Source organism: Mus musculus, chromosome Y (assembly GCF_000001635.26).
Source record: "Mus musculus strain C57BL/6J chromosome Y, GRCm38.p6 C57BL/6J".
Taxonomy (NCBI): Eukaryota; Metazoa; Chordata; class Mammalia; order Rodentia; family Muridae; genus Mus; species Mus musculus.
In genome coordinates this window covers 68,826,327-68,832,382 of record NC_000087.7, presented here as the reverse complement: position 1 = coordinate 68,832,382, position 6,056 = coordinate 68,826,327, and positions in this window count along the sequence as shown.

Below are 6,056 nucleotides of genomic sequence, written 5' to 3'. Positions count from 1 at the left end.
GATTGTCCTGTGTGATATTCAGGATCCCTTAGAAACACACTGAGGATTCCTCCCTCCTCATTGTCTTCTCTATGGTGTGTTCCTTTGGTATAGACTGTATGAACATTGCAGACAGTAGAATGGCATAGGAAGATGAATGAAAAGAAGAAGAGGAGATAATTGTAAGAGATTCATAAGTCATTGGGGATGGATTCTGACCACAGATCTTTCTGTCTCAGTCTCCCATGTATTGGGATTAAAGACTTGCACCACCAAGTTCAGCTTTTTCTCTCAGTTTAGGTTCTGTAGGATGGGATCTATCTTTGTAGTTTCAGCTGGCCCGGCTTGGCCTGGCCTTGAACTTACAATCTTCAGATGTTTGAAATCCTCGGCTTCCCCAAATCCCTAATTTCTCCAATATAAGGTCTTTCTGTGTGGGTGATGGTGGTAGTTCATGTTTTTTTGTAGACTTAGTGGTGGATCTTTTTGATATGAATATACAGTTACCATGTTCTTTATCTTTCTGGATAGAACTGTGAGTTTACGTTAGACTGAGATAAACTGGTAAACAGAATTGCTGATGTTTTGTTTAAAAATATTCTGTGGGAGATAGGACCAAAATTCAGATACCTCAAAGGTTAAAGGATGTTGCTCATCGTATTTGGGAGGAGGGGAGGACTCATATGTTGAAGGTTGGCCAGTTTTTGTCTCTTTTTAAACTGAGAAATGGCAGACTAATAATTTAGGTTCTAAAGGAGGTTTTTAAAGAAGTGAGTTAAAGAAGTTTTTAAAACAAGTTGTGAGGGAGAGGGACATGATAAATGGGATACACAGAGGAAATGGTACGGGTAAGTGTATATATATATGCATCACCATATTGAATATGTACACAGAACTCTCTGATAAAGGCAATTGATTAAAAATATACATGTTAAGTAAAAAAAGAAATGATCTTTCATTGAGCTAAAATAATTATTTGATTTTTTGTTATTTTTAATTATTTAAATGATAATTTTTAATCAGGTAACTAAGTTCTTTTTTTTTCCTTTTTATTTTTATTTTTATTTTTTTTAAACTAAGAAGACTACTGAGTTCTTATGAGAAGAATGGCTCTTAAGAAATTGAAGGTGATACCAAAGGAAGGTTACTTATTACTTTTGGACTTTGATGATGAGGACGATGACATAAAAGTTTCAGAGGAGGCTCTTTCGGAAGGTATCGCATTTCCAGTATTAATTGTGTCCTGCAGTTCATTAGACTTTACCTAGTCACCTGAAATGGAAGAAGTCTTTGTTAAGAGTTTACATATACTTCATTTCTAATTTTACCTATATCTCTCTATTCCTATATACAAGGTTTTGCAGCACATAAACCTACTCTTGGAACTATATCAGCATATGTTGAGAGAGAAGAACTTTCTTGATTTCACCTCAAGAAAAGACATGAACATTGTTTGTATAATATGTTTGCCAAACATGAATTTATTTCATAAAACTTGCAAATAAATTATTTCCTTTTTTTCTATTATAACTTTTCCTTATTTACATTTCAAATATTATCCCCGTTTCTAGTTTCCACTCCAAAAAATCTCCTGTCCTCTCCCCTCTCCCCCATTTCCCCAACACATCATCTACCAATTCCTAACCCAGGTATTCCCCCATACTGGGGCATAGGATCTTTACAGGAACAAGTGTCTCTCCTCCCATCGATGCCTGACTAGTCCATCCTCTGCTACATAAGAAGCTGGAATCATATATCCCATTATTTGTTTTCATTGATTGGTGGTTTAATCCCATGGAATTGTGGGGTACTTGTTAGTTCATGTTGTTTTTTCTTCTAGGGGCCTGCAAACTCCTTAAGCTCCTTAGGTATTTTCTCCAGCTCCATAATTGGGGACCCTGTGCTAAGTCCAAAGGATGTCTGTGAACATCCACTTTTTTATTTGTCAGGCATTAGCAGATCCTCTCAGGAGACAACTATATCATTCTCCTGCACCCAATCCCTTGTTGGCATCTTCAGTAGATTTGGTGGTTGTATATGGGATGGATCCCCAAGTGAGGCAGTCTCTGTATTCTTTTATTCTCAGCTCCAATCTTTGTCTCTGTAACTCCCTCCATGATTATTTGGTTCCCCATTCTAAGAAGGAACGGCATATCCACACTTTGGTCTTCCTTCTTCAGTTTCATGGGTTTTGCACATTTACCTTGGTTATTCTGAGCTTCAGGGATAATATCCACTCATCAATGTGTGAATATCATGTGTGTGTTTTGTGATTGGGTTAACTCTCTTAGGAAGATATCATCCAGATCCATCCATTTGTATAAAAATTTCATGAATTCATTGTTTTTAATAGCTGTGTAGTAATTCATTAAGTAAATGTGCCATATTTTCTATATACATTCCTCTAAAGAGAGTCATCTGGGTTCATTTCAGCTTCTTGTTATTATACAAAAGGCTGCTATGGACAAAGTGAAGCATGTTTCCTTATTACAAGTTTGAACTTCTGGGTATAACCTTATCAGTTTTATGAGGTCCCATTTGTCCATTTTTAATCTTATAGCACAAGACATTGGTAGTATTTTTTTCAAGAATATCCCCCCTTTGCCCATGTATTCCAGGCTATTCCCCACTTTCTCCTTTATAAGTTTCAGTGTCTCTGGTTTTATGTGCAGTCCCTTGATCGACTTAGACTTGAGCATTGCACAGGGGATGAGAATAGATCAATTTACATTCTCCTACATGCTAACTGCCAATTGAACCAACACCATTTGTTGAAAATGCTGTCTCCTTTCCACTAGATGGTTTTAGCTCCTTTGTCAAAGATCAAGTGACTAAAGGTTTATTTCTCTGACTTCAGTTCTATTTCATTTATCTACCTGTCTACCACTATACCTGTACCATGTAGTGTTTATCACAATTGCTTTGTAGTGCACTTTGAGGTCAGGCATGGTGATTCCACAAGAGGTTCTTTTATTGTTGGGAATAGTTTTTCCTATACCAGGTTTTTGTTTTTTGTTGTTGTTGTTGTTGTTGGTTTTTTGTTGTTGTTGTTGTTGTTGCTTGTTTGTTTTTTTCAAATTCCAGGAGAATTTGTAAATTGCCCTTTCTAACTCAGTAAAGAATTGAGTTGGAATTTTGATGGGGATTATATTGAATCTATAAACTACTTTTGGCAGAACAGCCATTTTTACTATATTAATCCTTCCAATCCATGAGCATGGGAGTTCTTTCCATGTTCTGAGATCTTGTTTCATTTCTTTCTTCAGAGACATGAAGTTTTTATCATATATATCTTTCACTTTCTAACTTAGAGTCACACCAAGCTATTTTATATTATTTGTGAGTATTGTGAAGGGTGAGTTTTCCCAAATTTCTTTCTCATCCTCTTTTTCCTTTGAGTAGAGAAAGGCCACTGATATGTTTGAGTTAATTTTATATTCACCTACTGCACTGAAGTCATATATATGGTTACGATTTCTCTGGTGCATTTTTGGGTCACTGATACATGCTATCATATATTCTGGAAATAGTGATATTTTGACTTCTTCCTTTCCAATTTGTATTCATTTGTTTTCCTTTTGTTGTCTAATTGCTCTGGTTAGGACTTCAACTACTATATTCAATAGGTATGAAGAAAGTGGGCAGCCTTGTCTGGTCCCTGATTTTAATGAGATTGTTTCATTTAGTTTAATGTTTCCTACTCGTTTGCTGTCTATTGTATTTTTTTTTTTTATGTTTAGATATGGGCCTGGAATTCCTGACCTTTCCTGGACTTTTATTATGAATGGGTGTTGTGTTTTGTCAAATGCTTTCTCAGCATCTAATGAGGTGATCATGTTGTTTTCGTCTTTGAGTTTGTTTCTATAGTGGATTAAGTTGACAAATTTCCATATATTAAACCATCCCTGCATTACAGGGATGAAGTCTACTTGACCATGATGGATGATCGTTTTGATGTATTCTTTTATTTGGTTTGCAGTGATTTTATTGAGTATTTTTGCTTCGAAATTCATAAGGGAAAATGGTCTGAAGTTTCCTTTCTTCATTGTGTTTTTGTATGGTTTGAATATAATTGTAATCTGGCTTCATAGAACAAATTCAATAGTGTTCCTTCTCTTTTGATTTTGCATATTAGTTTGAAGAGTTTTGGTATTAGGTCTCCATGTGTAAGACCCCGAAGATGGACCTCCTCTCAAGTCCAGTAAAGTCCCGGGATGAGCTGGCCAGCACCCCAATGACTTGAGAGAAATCGACACCTGATGCAAACTGCAAGAGTTTTTATTATCAGCTAGCTAAGGACAAACTCCTTCCACTGTGCAGGGCAGGGGCGTATGACTCTGAGATGTGACAGAAGAAGGTTTTTATTAGCTAGCTGAGGAATTGGGATGAGTTGGGAGGAGAGTTTGGAGGAGTTGGGAAGAGATGGGAGGAGTGTTCCTCTCTGCCCAGATGTCCTTGTCAAAACTCCAATTTTGAATCTCTAGCTGTAAGGCTCAGAAACCAAAAGGATTTTTGGTGGCTGTAGAGAACATAGAGTCTCTTTCTGGCTGTATTTTTATAAATCAGGGAAAACAATCTTGGAGAATGTCCAGGTGCTTTACCTTCCAGGGAGAAACGCTCTAAGTTGTGGTCTCACATTTCCCACTCCTTCTAGTACATAGTTCTGATCTTATAAGTTAGAAAATTAAACCTCTGGCCCAGCTGCCAAACAAAGCCAACATGAGGTCACAGCTTTAGGATATGTAAGATTGAGAACCTCAGAAGCCCATTGAATGAGACAAAAGAGCCTCTTGCCATTGGGAGGAGGGAGGGAGGGAGGTTCCTGTGCAGTGCCCACTGTGTGTGAGCAGTTCCAGGCCAGTGGGCCATGGCAGGCTGGATGCCAGAACTGGGCACATGCTGGAGGTGTGGCAGCAGGGCTTGTGAGAATCATCAGGGAAAGTCCTTTTGATCTGAGTTCAAGTTTGCCAGAATGGTGGCACCAGACCAGGACAGGTACTCCTGTTTGAAATTTATGTGGCACCAAGATGGTTTCTGGTTCGTATGTTTTTTGTTTTTTTGTTTTTGTTTAAGTTTTTTATTGTGTTTCAACATTTCCAAGGCATCTTTTCTGACCAGTTGTAGGTCCTTCAAGTGAGCTAGTGGGAGTTCTGAAAAAGAAACATGAGGGTCAAACATTCCACCTGCTTCTGTTAAAGGGGGGGGGGGTCCCCAGTTGAGGAGTTCGAATGGTGTAAGTTTAAATTTCCCTGTGGTGTTCCATACTCAGAACAAGGTGAAGGGAAAAAGAGCTGCATAATCTTTTCTGCAGGTCTCTAAAACCAATTTAGTCAAGGTTTCTTTTAATGCTCTATTCATGTGTGTTTTTGAGCTTTACTAAAGTTTCTTTTATGAGTGTGGATGACATTGCATTTGGCGTATAAATGTTCAGAATTGGGAATTCATTTTGGCAAATTTTAACATTGATGAATATGAAGTGTCCCTCCTCTTTTTTTTTGATAACTTTGGGTTGAAAGTCGAATTTATTTGATATTAGAATGGCTACTCCAACTTGTTTCTTTGTAACATTTCCTTGGATAATTGTTTTCCAGCCTTTTACTCTAAGGTAATATCTGTATTTGTCCCTGAGATTTGTTTCTAGTATGCTTGGTCTTGCTTACACATCCTGTCTGTTATTCTATGTCTTTTTATTGGTGAATTGTGTCCGCTGATATTATGAGATATTAAGGAAAAGTAGTTGTTGCTTCCTGTTATTTTTGTTGTTAGAGTTGGAATGTGATTCATGTAGCTTTCTTCTTTTAGGTTTGCTTCAAGATCAATTTCTTGGTTTTTCTAGAGTGTAATTTCCCTCCTTATATTGGAGTTTTCCCATTATTACCCACTTGATGGGCTGGATTTGTTCGAGCATATTGTGTAGATATCGTTTTTTTTCACAGAATACCTTATTTTCTCAATCTATTGTAAAATTTTTTGATGCGTCTAGTAGCCTTGTCTGGCATTTCTTTTCCCTTAGGTTCTGTATGACATCTGCCCTGGATATTATGGCTTTCATAATCTCTGGGGATAAGTTAGGTATA